Here is an 18,675-nt window from a genome sequence, read left to right as displayed (position 1 = left end):
AAAACAGATGCCAATTCATGGCACCTGGAGGAAATTCCAGTTTCTTTTATCTGTTTCCTAAAGCCAAGAATCTCTTTGGCTGAAATATTGTCATCGGATGACGAAAGAGATTTTTTTTCACCGTAAACATTAAGGACCTTCAGACACAACTGAAGGCAAAGGTGTAAGTGAAAACTAAATACCTTGCAAGCCAAGCCATTGTCTTCAGAGAGCTGAGTAGGGGCATGATAAGAGACCATGCAAGTTTCTAATCAATGGGTGGTTCTAAGATACACTGTGTAGAGTCTGTGATTTTATTTTTTTTATTATTATTTTTTTATCCTTGCCCTGACATTCCTGAGGTTTTTTTCATTGTGAGGGAGTAGTTTGTTGATGCTGGTTTGCAATGCCTAAGGTAACTCTGTGGTGGAAGAGCTGTAATTCCATATTCAACACCTCTTTAGGAAATGTGACTTGTAGTGCTCATCTCACTTTCCAAGCAATCCATGGCTTTTGTGAATCTAAAATAATTATCTTCTGGGCCTCTGACCAAGCTGGTTTCTTCTCAGTAGTGTGATGAGTGATTTTGCAGGAGAAAATATCTTGCTGTGATCACAGTGTAGGGCTATAAAGTGGGTTATGTCTGCAGGCCTAATCTGCTGGGTGTAGCTGCGTTACTTATCCAAGATTCAGTTGTCTTCTATCTATTTTTAATAGGTCCTGTGAGTTGTCTTTATATTTTTTATGAAGTTTTGAGATGTTTTGCCTGCAGACTGTCAAATTCCTTGGTGTGCATAACAGCAACTAACCACTATTGGGTCAGGCCAGTACTCTGAGTCTGGTAAGAGCTACTCCAGATGTTTCTAGAGGAAATGTAAGAACTCAGGTTAGACAGACATGGTGTAATCTGCTTCCTGCTGTTGTTCTTTTATTCTAGTTTACAGTTATTAGAGGCTGTCCTAAATCTGTAGCCATTATGTTTATTTTCACCCTTGAAATCTTTATGGTACGTTTAGATAGATGTAAAAGCCCAGCCCCTTTTTGAACCTTGATGCAAGGGTAGCTTCAATAACTTCTTTGGATAATCAAATATACATTTAACTAATAACACTTTGGTTTACAACTCTTGAATTTCCAAGTAGTGAATTTTTGTAAGCTTTCTGTCCTAGAAGAGTTCCAAATTTGCTCTTCAGTATGCAATTAATTCATCATGCCTTTCGTTATTTATGTGTTGATCAGATTTGATTTACATATATGGTTTTCCTAGTATTTAATCAGTCATAATTAGTTTTAAATTCTGCTCTCTGTAGCAGCAGAGGGTGTCAGGTGTTGTGGGTTTCTCACTGTTCAAAGAGGGGTGTGGGAAATACCTAGGTCTTGCAAAAGCAGAGGAGTTGGTGTCCTTCCTTAAGAAACTGTAGAGTCTTGGAAAATAGCAGTTGGCAGGATGTAAAGAAGGATCTGTACCTATGCATTGGATACTCTGGGAATATAATTGATTATGTGGGGATCTGAAAAACAAAGAAGTTGCATTAGAACCTTTGTAATGGGGAGATAAAAAATGTTTTGGCAATATCTTGACTCAGAAGATATCTGCAAGAACCCTGGCAGTGTCTGGGGGGTGTGATTTTGGTTCATAATTGCAAAAATAATGATAGCGATGATATATATGTAACAAAAAAATCAAACAAAAACCCTTTAAAAATTGTCACAACTCATTTCTTTGTTCCAATTGAGCAAGATCTGGAAACTCAGGTTACCAACACATTAAAGAACCAAATAATAATAAAAATGTCCAAGTATCTCTAATCTCCATAATCAGAACAACTGTAATGTGTCACATTACATCTTTGCTGTATTCAGTCATTCAGGTGAATTTTTAAATTTGTAATATGACACACCGTTTTGTAGCTTTTGATAGTGGGCAGAATAAATCCCAGATACGATCTTTGGCAATTTTATTTCCTTGGCTTCTAGTACTCAGAGATGGCCAGCCAAAGATATGGCTTATGTGGAAAGTCCCAAGTCTTTACATTAACTGAGCTGAGTAGGGGAGAAGAGGCAGAGACTGTAAAAATCCATCTACCCTTGAAATCAAAATCATGCTGGTTATTATTAATTTGGTGCTGATCATTCCAGTGGCATTTGAGCCGGAGAATTAACTACATACATATACATATGTATCTACCATTAGAAATTTTGGTTAAAAATTTTAAAATTTAATTTTGGATGTTGACTGCATGTAGCCTGTAAGTCTTTTCAGCCTGATTCATTTGGAGTTAAAATATAAACCTAAATGACCCTTTGATCTTTTGAGGAGGGGTGATTGTATTGGTCCCTAAGAGCATAAACATGACAGAAAAAAGTAACAAGTTTTTAAAAGGCACTAGGAGCAACTTCACAGTTATCATTCAAAGCACTGAAAAGTATTTCAAAATTACAAATTTAGCAGAACTTAGGTAGACCTGTTTTTTATTTTATTGAGTTTTTGAATTGAGGAAGTGATTACAATTTTCAGTACATGTAGGCTAGAAAAAGATCTGCATGTACAAAAATTTAATTGAATTTCCAGGAATTGGATGTATTTTCAAAATTTCAGTTGATTTCTTTATTCTTGTTCTGCTTTTGCTACTGAATTAAACAGTAGGCTTGAATGGTTTTACACATGCAGACACATGAGGCCTATTTATGCTTTTATATTTTCTATTTGGGTTAGAGCTATAAATAGCTCTGTGTATGGCCATAACAGCAGTAGAGTAAACTGTAATTGCACGTTTTTCAGTGTTTTGTTGTGTCTTTCTGCAGCATGGCATAAATGGCAGCTAAGTGAAAAGCTGGGTTCGCTGCTGTGCTGAGAGACAAAGGCACGAGCGGTTACTAAAGTAAGCAGTGGTTCCCTGGCTGATTTCTGGGATTGTGATGTAGCCATGGATTGCTCCAGTTCTTTTGTTTGCTCGTGTTGGCCATTGTGCTGCACAAAAGGCCTGTGAGATATTTCCACATTCAGAGCACAGTGACCTCTCTGTGACTTGGCATTCGATATTTAGGTTACACCCAAAAATAGACGCGGACCTTGCAATGGAGAATTTTTCTCGCTAAACTGTAATGGGAGTGGAATAATTTTGCACAACATGGCATGCATTTCCTGTGACAAAAATGGATCCACTTCCATTGAGACAGGCTGGCAATTGAGGCTGAACTGCTGCAGGCTAAGCATCAGTGTCTTCCTCTCACAAGTGAGGAGCAGATGTGTGTGCAAGCCCTCGCTGTGGCTCATCCTGATGGGAATAATGCAGTCAAATGTAAGAGTGAAGCACTTCCCCAATTCTTCCTGTCAGTGCTAATACCTGTCTAGGACCAGCAGTCTTTGTCCACATTACAAGAATTCAGTTTTTAGGAAGATTTCTTAGCTACGAACGTTGACCTTGTGGTCAGACCAAAGGAATCCCAGAAGGAGCAATGATCAAAGAAAATTCAGCGAGGGAAATTCTGACCAGCCCAATTACCTTTCACAAAGAGGGATGTGTTCAGCAAAAGAACTCTGAGTCTTGTAAACTCTACAAATGCCTGGGCTGAAACTTGGCTTGTTTGATGCCTGCCTTGGAGTGTTATTTTTAGAAGTAGGGGAAGGGAGAGACAGGAGGAGTTGGTTGGGACAAAGGGCTTGAGGGGATGTGGAGAGTAATGTGATTGTATTTGGAGATGGATAAGGGGAAGGGAAAGATGAGGTTGGATGGTGACGTGGGCCAAAGAAGGGTAATCCTTGTATGAAAGCACAACACAAGAAAGCATAATTTAGATCAAGTCCAGTCCTTTCCTGTATCACAGTTTAATCTTAAATATTGAAATTCAAATATTTAAATTTTAATTGTACAAATAATAATAAGGCAAGTTATCCTCTAAAGCTTTGAAATGCTCTTCTGACATCCTGCCAACTGTTCTTTGCTATGAGTTTGTAGACTTTTGATTTTGTGCCAGCAATTCCCTTTTAGTATGAGTAGTTCTTTCCCTCTGCATCTTGCTTTATCCAAGGCTTAGAAAGCAACCACATCATTTCTTAGCCCTTGTTTCACCAAGCTAAACAAGTTGATCTCTTGCAGTCTTTTTTTCCTATGGTCACCTCTGCACTTATCTGATTATGCTGATATCCCTTCTCAGCATCAGTTTTTCATTTTTAGATATATATTTCTTGTTTTTCTTGCAAATATGTGACCAGAATTATGTGTTTCACAGAAAGGACTTCCTGTGTAGATAGGAATACTCCCTTGCTCAGGTCATAGGGAATACATCACTTGATTCTTCTTGGGAGGCCAATTACCTCCTCCATAGTTTTAATAAGTTGATTATTCAGTCACATAGGTATTATTGCAGAACTTCTTTGGGGGTAGGTGTGGATGGGGAAAGGTTAATTCCCAAGATGGTTCTTCTGCCCAAATTCATCCATCTAAATGCTTGATGTTTGAGCCTTAGATGTTAAAAAGCCTTAGTCACCTGCTCAGAACAAACATCCTGTTCATCTTTGTTAAATGAGTTTAGACAAAGCCTACAGACAGCACTGAGAGCAAATTGATTTTACCTTGACAGGTATCCAGATTTTGGAGTGAATTATTCCATATGATTATCCTCTGGAACTGTTCGTAGAATAACCCAAATTCTTGTGTCTTAAACTTTTCAATGCTGCACTGTATTCAATGTTCTACTAAAATCAGAGTAGATGAGATGAATTTCAGCTTGTTGCTATTGAAGAGGATTGAAAACCAGTCTAGCAAATTGTTGTCTTTGATAAACCTATGCCTATTTTCCTTCCTTTTCAGTCTACCTTAATTTCTCTTTTAATCCTCCCTCCAAATTTGTATCCAAACAAGCAGAGTAATGAGCTTGTGGTCACACAGGCTGGATTTCACAATGTTAAATTAGTGTCTGCAGTTGTTTTTCTTCAATGAGATTATTCTACTTCAGACTTGACAGGTTTATATTAAAAAACCCCAACAAACTAAGCCAAAACAAATTCTCTTAAATCCTATGCTTTTATTTATCAATTCTTTTAGAAAGCTATGATGGAAATCAAGTAGTGGGGAATTGAGGATTTTTAACTCTCAGCATTTTGGTTTTTCCTTCGTGACAGCAATTTCCATTCCCTTGAGTGATTTGTCACAAATTCAATGTCACAATCAAGGTACTGAAAACAGAGGAATACAGATTGTCATTAAATGGGATGGTGGCTCTGGGGGATCAGTGGTCCATGTGTGCTGTATTTTTATACCAGTGGCCTGTGCATCCTCTGCTTCCCATTGGGGACAAGCTGCTGGATTTTAGTGTGGCTCAGTATAACCGTGTTAATGCTCTGCATTTCTGGGGTTACAGCTTGCTTGTTTCAAAATAACAAAAGGAGTGGTGAACTTGCTGAAGATTATTTAAAATCACAATTAATCAAAAGAATGGCAACAAAATCCAGCATCCAAACTAAAAAGGGGGCAAGCAGGCATGTGGGAATTAAGGTATTTAGTTAAGAAGTTGTAAGGCAAAGAAACAGGCAGGGCAATAGCTCAAAGCTTTGGTGCTTTCAGAGGCACTTGGAGAATAAAAGCAAATGTGACCAATAAGGCAAATGGAAGTTAAATATCATAGAAAGAAGGTACATTAAAAACAAAAAAGAAGTTTGAAGGCTCTAGTCTTTGAGTAGTTTCTCTAAGGAAAATGAACATATTTTTGTTCTTTGGATTCTTTCTTCTCCAAAGGAACGATTTTTATATTTTGATCTGTTAGTTCTTCCATCTCCCCCATGGCTGGTCCCAGTCTGATGGGTCTTGACACTGTTTTTAGTGGCTTTTAACTTCTTTCTTACTCTGCAAAAGTCAAACATCTTTGCACTACCGGCCTGCAAAATCAAAGTTTATGATGTTCCCTCACAAAACCCAAAGGTATTGATTCCAAAGGTTCTGTGGTGTTACTTCTCACCCTTTTCCAATTCCTTTGGTGGGGTCAGAAGCAAAGGGAAGCCTTACAGCTGAGTGGCCTCTTCATCTTTTGAACTACACAGCTGTCTGCTCTGTGTCCTGGGAATGTGTTTTAGACAGATTTTAGGCTCTGCTTTGTAGCCAAAAGCTATATGGAAATTAGTGCAATATCCTTATAGTTAAAACAATTTTCATTACATGATGGAAATTGATGCAATATCCTTATGGTTAAAACATTTTCATTGCATGATATTAAATTCACAGGATTGTGATCGTACATGTAGTGTGAAGACATTTCAATAAAAGCTTGAATTCAGTCTTTCAGCTTTGTGATTTTAATAAAAAACAGATGTGGAGCTACTGGAGACAGGCCAGTGGTGGGTCTCAAGATAACAAAGGGACAGAAGCATTTCTCATATGTCAAATAGAGAGCTGTGACTTTTTAGCCAAGAGAAGAGAAGGCTGTGGGGCTGGGGGATCTCATTATTGTATGAAAATAGAGCCAGGCCCTTTTCAAAGGTGCCTGGTGAGAAGAAAAGAGGAAGATGCTCTAAGCTTAAGGAATTTGTTTTGTTGGTTGGTTTTTTTTTTCCTCTGTGAGGATGCTGACCCCTGGCACAGGTTGCCCAGGGAGATTGTGAAATTTCCATCATTGCAGATATTCAGAAGCCATCTGGACGTGGTCCCAGACAACCTGCTTTGCTTGACCCTGCTTAGGAAGTGGGGTTGGTCAAGACAATCTCCAGAGATCCCTTCCAACCTCAACCACTCTGTGATTCTGTGGAGTCCTTAATGGAGAAGTTGACTCAGTTTTCTTCTTTGTAGAATACTAATCTTGTGGAATATGCCCTATGTCAATTCTAATATCTATATATATTCCTCCAAGTGCATCTTTCACTTCTTTGGGTTTAGTTTATTGTTGTGTGTGGGTTTAGTTTTGTTTTTTATTGAGCAATCATGAATACCCTAAAGATAATCAATCTCTAAAGCTGTTTGTTTTCAATATCATATTGGTTGGAAGTGAGATTTGGTGGAAAAAGGAAGTGATTTCTTCCCTGCAGTCAGAGGAGATATAACTGCTACCTTATCTCACCTTTTTGGGGCTGGTGAAGTAGAATCACCCCAGCAAATGACTTGTGTAGTCAAAGTTGCCAGCTGGAATAGCTTCAAAGGATCTGGGGTTGTTGGTTTAGGACTGCTATTTGCACTTTCATCTTTGTTTTAATCTTATTATATATTTGTCTAGGGATTAGAATTAGCAAGTTCCTGTCTCCTCTTTTACAGCACTGTGCTTCTTTACAAGGTATTCCACCTCTTTAATGCCTCTCACCCTGTTTAAAAAACTACAGGAAAAATTAACCCGAGCTAATACAGAACATGGAAAGATGCCAGTTTGATCGTGGTCAGAAGAGAGCTGCAGAATACAAATGTGCACTGGAAAATATGATCACTTTGGAGCTCTTAGTCTGGTGGGGCCCTTTACCATTCTCATGTCATGTTTTATAAAACACTGGTTTTCTTCACTCAGCTTTCTCAAAGAGGATCCAGATGTTCTTGAATCAAATCCCAAACCATCAAGCTGTCACCATTCTATGGATTAATAGTCCATTACCAAGTGTTTCTCTTCTGTTTTGTTTGTATTCTCATCTGGGAGAGGGGGAAAATGTGGGTGATGTAGGTAATTGTGGTTCCTGGAAAAATTGTAAAACTGACAGTATTGGATTAAACTTCATTGGGTGGGAAAAAAATGAAACATAGTGGCTGCCCAAGACATTTGAAAAGCCAAAGATAAGTTTAAATGTCCCTACTCCCTCCTAACAGTTTCTGTAGAACAGGGATTGTGTTAGAACAGAAGAGGAACAAGAATGGAGTGACAATACTACAATTCTGTTGGTATTTTTTTTCCCCTCTGAAAACACTGACACATTTTTTTCTCCTTTGTAAAAAAATATATTGGCTCTAAATTAATCAGAGTCTTGGCATAAGTGTTTTATGTGTGCAGTCTGGAAAGTCTCCCTAATTTGTGGCCATTTCAAACACATTAACAATCTCAAGCAAATGTATATTGCGTTATCTCATAACTTATTACATCTCTGTACCCAGGGTTTCCAGTCACCTCCAAGGTAGCAGAATTATTCTATTTATCAACCTTAATGCTGTATATTTAGACTGTTCCAAGTCTATATTTGGTTACTGCTAATGCTCAAGCCTGGTTTGCTTCCAATAAAGCTGGTGGAATTTTATATATAAAAGTGTTCTGCCTGAAAAACACTTTTTAGTTACTATTATAAATAGTGATGAGTCACTTAATATCATGCATTTTTAATGTAGCAATAATTCTTTCAAAAGGATTGTTTTTCAAAATGCTTTAACAGACCAGCAGCAGTTACTGTCAGCAGTAGAATCTTGTGTCCAAAGTTCCAATCTAATTTTGCTTCCAGGACCAAATCTATGTTGTTTATAGGGGGATATTTTACTTAAACCAAAGGATAAGTTTCAGATGTGCCATCTGAAGAGAACTCTCACCTCAGTAACAAATGAAAGGAAGTTCAACACTATGAGCAACTTTAAAACTGTTCTAAATTTTCTTTAATGAAAGCAATTGCAATTGGTGGTCTTGGATCCATAGACTTCTGTATTTTCAGCTCTGCCCACTAATGAGTGAACAAAACCTTTTCAGCATTTTAGGCTGTGTTCATGCCTTTCCTTACCACAAAAATGGTCTGAGGCACAGAAACCCTGTCAGCACAGAAACCCTCAGGTCTCTCGGTAGGTGGGAACTGGGCATTACCTGTTGGACAAGTTTGACTGCACAGTTTGGTCATTTCTCAGACTGGTTGTTCCAAACCCCATCCAACCTGGCCTTGGGCACTGCCAGGGATCCAGGGGCAGCCACAGCTGCTCTGGGCACCCTGTGCCAGGGCCTGCCCACCCTGCCAGGAAACAATTCCTGCCCAATATCCCACCCATCCCTGCCCTCTGGCAGTGGGAGCCATTCCCCCTTGTTCTATAACTCCATACCCTTGCAAATAGTCTCTCTCCATCTTCCTTTTAGACTCCCTTAGGTACTGGAAGGCTGCAATGAGGCCACCCTGGAGCTTCTCTTCTCCAGGCTGAACAATCTCAATTCTGTCAGCCTTTCCTCACAGGAGAGGTGCTCCATCCCTCTGATCAGCCTGGTGGCCTCCTCTGGGCTCACTCCAGCACGTCCTTGACCTTCCTGTGCTGAGGACTGAGGGCTGGAGGCAGCTCTGCAGGTGGGGTCTCACCAGAGCCAAGAAGAGAGGCAGAATCCCTTCCCTTGACCAGCTGCCCACGCTGCTTTTGATGAGGAATGTGTCTCATCTTTTCTTTAAACGTTTTGCTGAAGTATGTTTTGGAAAAAGAACCTGGTATTTGTTGCAAAGTGGTGTTTGTGTCATGCTTGATAGCCATTAAGAGCTGCTAAGGTTGGCTGAGTTACAAACTTTTGAGAAATGATTGTTCACTCTACTTGGTAGATAATCACAAGAGCTGCCTCTGAGTCCTGCCAGCAGAGATCTCAGACCCAGCCAAGAGCTGGCAGGACCTTCTGATAATTGCAGTTGTATGATTGTGGCCCAGACCAAAATTGAGGCTGGGGCTGGAACTGAGGACAGAGGATTGGGAGGAAAAAAAACCCAAAAATGAGCACAGTGCCCAGCCCAGGACCAGGGTGCAGGGAAGAGGAGGGTCCCTAATTTTAGCATAAAAGTTTAGAAATGTAAGTCCTGCACATGGGTGCTGTTGAAGGCAGCACTTTGTGGCAGCCTGTTTCACAGTGTCACTAAAAAAAATATTCAAGGAGTGTAAGAAACTAAGAGAAGTGAACAAATAAGTATCAAAGATGAGCATAAATAGCTTAACTAATTGCTTGGTGCAAGAGTATAGTAATTAAACAGATGTATCACAATGGAAGATAATAGGTAAAATATTTTATACCTAAGAAATCTAATAGCTATTTTCTTCTGATACTTCTTCCTGAAGATGCTTTGTTTCAGAGAGATTCTAGAAAGCTGAAGGTTGTTCAGGCTTTTGTATTTCTGCAGTATAAAAAGACCAGAAAATAACTCATCAGTGTTAAAATTTGGCAGTGTTCTCATTGTGGGTGAATTTAAGTGCCAGAATTCTTGAATGAAGGATTAAAGGAGAACTGAAAGTCTTTGGTGAAAATACAATGTCAAGATTGCTCCCAGTGTGTGTACAGCAGAAAGATAATTGTGGTGTTCATGGTTAAAGGATTAAATACCCAAATGATAGCAGTATCTGTTGGCTTGTACCTCCTTGTCCTTCAAAACCTTTTCTTCTCTGTTTTTATTTTGTCCTCCCCTATGCTTGTCTCTTCATCCTTACCTTCTCCTGAGGTTTAGTTCCTACCCTCAGAAATATTTTCACATTTCACTCTGATTTAAAATACATAAACCCCTGAGAGAGGGACCAGACCCAGTCTCCTGTTCTCACTGAACCAGCAGACAGAACCACACTGCTTTTATAAACCTTATAAACCTTAAACTGCTCTTATAAACCTTGACTTTGCCTCTGTTTCCATAGAAATGCCTCCCCTGACCACCATGGTAGTGGCCTGAGGGGATGTGTCCTTCTCAGTGAACTGGATTTGAAGGCCTCTAAACTCTCTCTTTAACCACTATTCAGAGTGGTAAAGAAACCCAGGAGGTATACTGGTGTTGCTGGACACTATTTTAATTTTTTCCCAACCCTGTGGCAAGTGATATTTTGTATTCCAAATGCACAATCCTAAAATCTGTCTCCAAGGAGCACACTTTGCAAGGAATACCAAATGCAAAACCCATGCTGAGACACTGCAGGTTTATCTCATTGTGGAGGACAATGTTTTGATTAGTACAAGGAGAGGGGATTGATTTCAGTGGGTACATTTGATCTCATCATCCCTGCTTATCACTCAGAGTCTCACATGTCCCGCTGTGGTTTCTCTCTTCAGCAATGGGAGGAATGTGCTGAGCTCAGCTGAGCTGTTAAAAGCTGGAAGCCTGGTGTCATTTGAGGTGTTCCAGGGCCAGCAGATGTATTCTGTGAGGCTGGGAGATCTGTGCCCTTCTGGAAGGAGCAGCTGAGGAGCAGGCGGGATACCCTGTACTCTGCATGCCACAGCCTCTGCCTGCTCTTGCAGGACCCGCTACAAACAGAGTGGGTTTCCCTCAGTACACATGATCCATGCAAAATGCAGTAATAAGGTGATTCTGCATTAATACTACAGCACTAACTCATGCTAAATATTGGATATAGTCCAGCTTTTAAAGCAATATTTCATGAGGTGAATCACTCTGATCTATTCAGTAAGAACTCTCATGCTCAAGGAAACAAATATTGAAGTCTTACTAAATTCAAACCATAAATATTTTGTGTCACTGAGGTTTTAAGAATTCCAAAGGGAAATTTGAAAACAGATTTGCTTAATGTTTACTTAAAAATCCCCAAACACTTATCTCCCTTCAGCACCTAGTGCAAACAATAAATTATACATGTGCCTATGTACCTTATTGCTCGAGACTACCCAAGCATCCTTTGCAGTAGTGCTTTAAGCCTTGCTGTGGCCATTTGAGCCCAGATATTGCTGACATCTTAGGAACCAATTATGATACCTGCCAAAAATCATGAAGTCCCTGATGTAACAGTGAACAGAACCCAGCTCCCCTGACTTCCTGCTTTTATGGTGTGTGATCAATTGCCTCTGCCTCCATCTCGCTTTTGTCTTGTCTGGATTTCCAAAGCCCCAGTTTAGCTCCAGGGTACCTCTCTTGTTATTGCATGAGTGCCACTGCTTCTCAAGCCTTCCTCTGAGCTTCTGATCATAATCTGTCCCACCTCATATGCTGCATCTCCCTTTTCTTTGCCTCCCCCTCTGAATACTCTCAGATGCCATCAATCAGAGGTGAACTTGTTGCGCTGGTGAATCTGACAGAGCTGTCACAGCAGTGTTGAGGTGGGCACACAGGTCCTGAACTGGGCAGCTGTGATCAGTGGCTTTCCACCATCACCTTCATACCTTGGCCACTGTTTCACCCCGAGGTGTGCCTGTCAGCCTGTACAACACAGGATATTTTTCATGCCATGCTGCCAAATTCTTTTTTAATACAGTGTTTGATATTACAGTTCTTGTATTTCCTAAGATCTGTTCACCACTGCCTCATTCTCTGCTGCTGTACCCATCTAGGGAATGAGCTGAGAGATGTTGCTGCTGCTCCCATCTCATCTCCCTTCTGCTCTGCTCCTTGCAACCCCTCCAGCTGCCTGGAGCTAGTCCTGTTCTCCAGCAGTGATGGCAGCAGTGAGTGCTAGAGACTGAGGAATGGTGAGGAGGGATGCAGGAGCTGGTCTGTGTGTAGGGAAGTGGATTTGGAGCAGAGACCTTATAGATATGTGCCTCATCCCTTTCCTAAAGTCTCTCTGGGCTGTAAAAACCATTACTGCTTTTTCTTCTAGGGCTCCTTCACACAGTGTTGTCTGTGGTTTTGTTTTAACTTGGTTGCTCACAGCAATCTCCTGCTATCAGTCTCATCCTTTCAGACTGAACTCTTACCCCTCTCAGGGTCTGTGCAAATTGAGTCTCACATAGAGCAATCTGGAATTATTATGTAGAAAATCAGGATTACAGAAGTGAGTGTAAGATCTTGTGGCAGGGAAAAGTCATTTTATTCTGCAAATCCCTGAAGTTTCCCACCTCACTCATTTTCTTACTGGATTTTGCACACTCACACCAGCCAGTCCCAAGCATCAGTGCCTGATGGCCACTGGTGACCAGGATCCCTTGTGTGCAATGCTTTGGGACAAGGGACATTGGCTGTCATGGCTCACAGTCTCCCTCTGTTGTGACAAGAGACTGATCTGGGACTTGTCATTGATGCCCATTAGCAGTGGGTGTTCTCTGGGATCTTTTGCATAATTGTTTTGTTTCACTTTTTATAGTCTTAAGTAAAATTCCTTAATTTCCCAGTTCTCTTGTATTTCCCACTGTGCATCTTAAGGTTCCAGTCCTCTTCTCCATCTTCTTTACACCTTATTTTAGGTAATTTTCCTCCTCTTCATTAATTTGAATTAAAACCTTATATAGCGTCCTCTGCAGCAATTAATGCATTGTTTTCCTGTTATTCCTTGTTTTGTATTTTCTTTGTGTGCTTGAACATTTGCACACACTTAGAGTCATACTGCCTTTATACTAATCCTAAATATATATATATTTGCAAATCTCTGCATGCAAAAGGAAAGAAAGTAAATGGGTGCAAGTCACGGATTAAAGACAGGAAAATTCACATTAGTAACATGTAATGAACTCAATCTACTGATAAAGTGTTCACAAGAAATGAGGAAGCTAAATTGTTGCTGGGGCTTTTTCTGCATATAATTATTATCAGATTATTTTGGCATGCTATCAGGTACTACTTGGAAGTGCACAGTTGGAATCCAATCCTCTGTGCTGTTCTGATAACCTTATTAAATATGACTGAGATTGTAAAGGGCATAAAATGGCTGGGATATAGATTCCAAGTCAACAGAAAAAACCCCAACAAGCTTTAGTGTGTATATTTAGGAGAGTTGGGAGCAAGGAGGATGTGGAATCCCACTGTGTGCCAGCACCCTGCAGAGAAACACAAATATAAACCAAAATCATTTAGCAGAGAGTGTAAGTCAGGGTCAAATGCTGTTCCTGGTTCTGCTGAGTAAGGAAATCAATGGGATGTGTCCTGAGGTCAGATAATATCAGCAGAATCTGCAGTATTAACATTTTGCCCATCATATATGTGGCTATAGATTATAAATAGTCCAAGAACAGAACATTTTGGGCTGAAGGATTTTTTTGTAATAGGATTTGAAGTAAAAATCTTCTAAGCTCAGAAATGCCTGATGAGAATTAGCAAATAAAATGAAATATTTTCCTGCCCTACTTTCCTTGCTTAGCCATTCCCGTGCAGACAGATGAAATACAGAAAGATGTGGAGCAGAATACTGGTCTTATTAAAAAATCCTCACATATTCAGTATGTTTTATGGAGTCTGTACTCTAATCCCCTCCTGCCTCCTTTATGGCTCTCAGCTGCTCTTTAAAATAGTTGAAGGGGTTTAATTTTCCATCTGGCTGCATGAGATGTGGCACGTGTGTCAGGCAAAGACCTGCAGCTGAAGTGCAGCTGCAAGGGGGGTAAGAGTGCAGGGTTCTGCGCTGTTTGCCTGTGTTGCTCAGCAAAGCCTTTCCCATTTAAAGCTGTGTGGACTCTGGGATGGAGATTTCCCCAAGAGGAGAAAAGAGGGGAAGAGGAGACTGAGGGCAGACCTCACAGCAGTCTAAAATTTCCTTATTGGGGCAGGCCTTGGTCTCTGCTCACTGGTGACCAGTGACAGGAGGGCAGGTTTAGGAAGATTTTCTTCACCCAGGGAGTGGTTGGGCACTGGAATAGGCTCCCAGGGCAGTGGTTGAAGCACCAAAACTGCCAGGAGTGTTTGGACAGCACTGCCAGGCACAGGGTGGGGATTGTTGGAGTGTCCTGTGCAGGGCCAGGAGTTGAACTTCAATGATCCTTATGGGTCAGCTCAGGATATTCTGTGATTCTGTTTGTTCTTGGGATCAAGTTTTTTCCTTCCTACCACACTGAGAATTGCAAATGTAAACAGTGACTGATCCTGAGCCTACCATGAAAGGCTGGAACCAGAAGTGCAGAGGTTCACTCCACACCATATCTGGTTGTCTGTCGTGGCAGGAGTGGTGAAAACACCCTGTACCCATCCTGTGCTTGTGCTGGTGAACCCTGGAAGCCCAGAGCACCACCTTCATTGTTGCTTTGGTTGCTCATCCATTCCACAGCAAGGAATGTCCATGATATATCAACAGCTCTGCCTTCTCTGGCGTGGTGGTGGCTGAGCCTCTGGCTGCAGAAGGCTTGGGACTTCTGTCTGACTGCACCAGCCAGAGGGAGAGGTCATGATTTGCTTCATTTCTACATTTTAAGGAGCATAGCTGTAATGATTTGATTTCCTGGCAAAGCTGACATTGACTTTGTCCAACATCAAGAGAAGAGCAATCAAGCAGTTAATTCTAAAATATAACCTTGAAAGGGAAAGTCATCACTACACTTTTAAGTCTGATTAAGTAGAACTTGTTCCATTAATTTAAGAAATTCAGGGCAGCTCTGTACTACTCAGTACAAGACAATTCTGGGTCTGATTTTAGATTGAGAAAATCTGCCCATCACTTCTCTGCTGCTTTACACACTTAACTTCAGGAGCAAATGGTAGCTTGGGGCTGTGTAAGAATGTCTTAGTGGTTTGAAACAGACCCTTGTAGCTCAGAGCTAACCTTCCATACAGCCTTGGAGTGGAGATGTAAGGAGAGTAGGAAGAAATTCTTCCCTGTGAGGGTGGTGAGGCCCTGGCACAGGTTTCCCAGAGAAGCTGTGGCTGCCCCTGGATCCCTGAAAATGTCCAAGGCTGGGTTGGACAGGGCTTGGAGCAAACTGGGACAGTGGAAGATGTCCCTGCCCATGGCAGGGGTGGAATGAGATGAGCTTTAAGGTCCCTTCCAACTGAAACCATTCTAAGTGTCACAGAGAAAGAAGGGACTAGAAAAAAATTTGAGCAACATGATCACACCTTAGATGTATCCACTACACGATCCAAGCATCTTCCAGTTGTGCATCTGAGTTTTCTACTTGTGCCTTGGAGTGCCTTCAGTGAATGTGTATTGGAAGGCATTCCTGCCTAGGGAAGCACAAAACACCTAAGTCCCATTTAAATTGTCACATGGGACTGAAGTTGCATTTAGGTATGCTCTGGTGAGAGAGTGCACCTGATATTCCAGCGCAGTTATAGGTTAAAAGGTTAATGCCTGCTTCAGCTGGTGTCTTGAGAATACCGGGAGGCAGAGTGGCAGCAGGTGTGAGACTGGTGAGTCTGGGCTGGGCTCTCTCTCCCTCTCTCAGTGAAAGGTCTGCAACATTTCAGAAGTGTTAAGGATGGATTAGGCAGCCTTGTAAAAGGAAGTTGCAGTGAAAGTATCTGTGAATAACAAAAGCATGAGTTAACCTTTCAGTACAAGGGGTAATCCTGTTAGTACCTTGGCAGGGCAGCTGCTGGGGAAAGGAGATTTTCACACTGTTGTTTTGTGGCTCTGAACTGAATATGACTGCCCAAACAGGTCTCAATAAATTAGGCATATCAAAACTCAAGAAATGCTTTTATGATTTAAATGTATCATTCTGTGGCTTGATGTACTTTCATGAACTAAGAGGCTTCATGGAGATGTTATTAGGAAATGCAACAAACCTGCAAAAGTCATTAGTGAGCAGGAAAGAAAGAGAAGTGCAAATGAAGGAGGAGAAAACACCAACCTCCCAAAAAGCAAAATCTGATCCAGCACAAGGTGTGCAGGTTACAATTAGGGCATTTACAGTCAATACTTCCAACAGACTCAAAGGCAAACCCAGGTCATCATTAAAACTGTGTGGTTTCAAACCTACCAAATTGCAGTTCCTTGTTAGATCCAAGCCAGGCAGATTCAGGTTTAGGTTGTTAACTTCTAAGAGACACTTTAGGAGTGAGCAGGGAGTATAACCAAAGCTAATAGATGCAACTCAACATGTGTTTTCAAGGGAAGGAAATCCACAGTTCTTGGGTACTTGTACAGTCTTTAATAATACAAACCTGATCTCTTTTCCCTATTAAAGAGAGGCACTGACAGGCTCTCAAGAAAATGCCTTTGGTCTTTCTCAGCAGTGAAGAAGGTGACTGTTCCTCATATTACTCCTTGCCTGTGCTTTTGATTCTTGCCCTCTATTTTTATACCTAGGTCTCCATTTCCATTGGTTCTGTGCCACTGTTCGGTGCTTAGCTTCCTACTTTATCTGAATTGTGTAGACAAAAACGAGGGGAAAAGGAGACCTCAGCATACCTTATCAGCATCATTTTGGAACACAGTGTATTTCTGGTACAGCCACAAGGACAAATGCAAAGCTCCTAGCTGAGGGGAGAGAAATATGGAAAATTAACACAAAGGGAGAAAGTGAGTGGACATCCTGTAGCTTATGTTGAAGGCAATTCTTAGGGAATTGAGCACAGAAGTGCTCCTTAAAGCAGAAAACTAAATTGAGTCCTCAGTTTCCAGGCAAGTGCTTACTCATTTATGAATTCATATGTACATATTCAATTAAACATCCAGAGACAGTTCCAGGAGGGTCAGAGCCACCTTATCCCAGTTCTCAAACTCTGAAGAGAGATGTGCAACACATGTGAATATAAGTATGGAGCAAAGCAGTACCAGAGCTGAGGAACAAATTAAATCATAATTATCTGGAAGAAGCTTGTTTGACTCCAGTGTGTCTCATGACCAGTTTGCTCAGGTGAAATTTAGTGGTGAATGCTTGGGCTGGAGAATCACAGCCTGCATGGACAAGTGGTAAAGAGAGACAATGGTGATAAAGGAAAACACACCAGCCCAAAACCTTCAAGAAAATATTTGGCAGTAGAAATAACACTTACGGGCTTGGTGGTGACTTCAGAAAGGTGAAAGTTGTTTTGTTGGTGTCCACGTTGTTAATGTCCCTCCATTTAGAATGCCACGTTGTGTGACATTACGCACAATAAATTACGAAAACATTTTTAAGTCACCGGAAAAATATAGCAGGAGAAGAATGAGTCAGACATATCCATCCTTAAAATTTAGACTGGAAGTGAGAAATGATTGAATGTACTCTGGCGACCAGGAGAAGAAAAGGAATTTTTTTCTGTGTATCTCTTTGGTTTATCTCAATTGAAATTTATAACACCAACGCCTCTCCATACCCCAACCCCAATTTCTTTACATGACATTTTCTAGAGCAAGCAAGTTACATTATTGCAAAGAAGCTGTGACCTAAATACAAACAGGATTTTTTTTTTCTGGCTGTTTAGCAGCCTTGGTTCCCATAACAGCAATGTTTTAAATAGCCTGGCTTCAGATGCAGTGATACAAAAAGCAATTCTCACCAGTTAAATTCCTACCAATGGAAAAATGGATTTAAGGAAAGACATGAAAGAACAGAGCCAATCCAACTGAGTAATTTGGCACAGGATCTGTCTATTTCAAACATGGGAGAGGCAGGTTCCAAATGAAAAGATGACTTGTCAACAAGTAATTCAAGTGTGGAAGATGACTGGGACATGGGTGCAAAGAAATTTGGTGTAGAAATAAATAGTTCACATTCCCTCAGGGAGGCATTTTGCAGCATTTTTAGGAAAAGTGGGAATCCCACGTCCCCAGGAAATTCCACACAGGATGCAGACCAGCCTCTATGCAGCCAGATCTCTAGGCAGTATTTGCTGCTCAAATAGTCCTTGAGGCAGGGGAAGTCACCAGAAAAACCCTGCACAGTCTCCTTCAGAGAGAGCTGAGCGGGGTCCTCACTGAAGTAAGCAGGGTTGCAGAGGATTGCAGGAATCCTGAGAACATGAAGTGAAAAATGGGGATGAACTGAGAAAGTAGCTTGAGTGCCCCCTTAAAATACCAAAATGTTTTTTCCATAGACTTCCAAGTACCCCTGGACTAGAAGATGGTGCTCACAGGAAAAAAACTGTGTCTAAGAAACTGCACAAACTCATCATTCCCTTACAATTTATTGGTAATGTTTTCCACTTTGGTTGATGTAATCTGGCCTATGACTGATGGATGTTCCTTTCTCTGGACTTGATTTAATTCTAAGTAAGGCAGACAAATTGCA

The 18,675-nt window shown here is 40.9% G+C and overlaps 1 protein-coding gene across 3 annotated transcripts in view; it reads left to right on the top strand.

Annotated features, from left to right (window-relative positions):
* LOC134558971 (protocadherin alpha-C2-like) overlaps positions 1-18,675 on the top strand; it is an 85,583-nt gene that overhangs the window by 12,824 nt on the left and 54,084 nt on the right. The window lies entirely within an intron of this gene.

This window comes from Prinia subflava, chromosome 16 (genome assembly GCF_021018805.1).
Source record: "Prinia subflava isolate CZ2003 ecotype Zambia chromosome 16, Cam_Psub_1.2, whole genome shotgun sequence".
Classification (NCBI taxonomy): Eukaryota; Metazoa; Chordata; class Aves; order Passeriformes; family Cisticolidae; genus Prinia; species Prinia subflava.
Note: the sequence above shows the minus strand (reverse complement) of the source record. Positions and strands in the feature narration are given on the sequence as shown.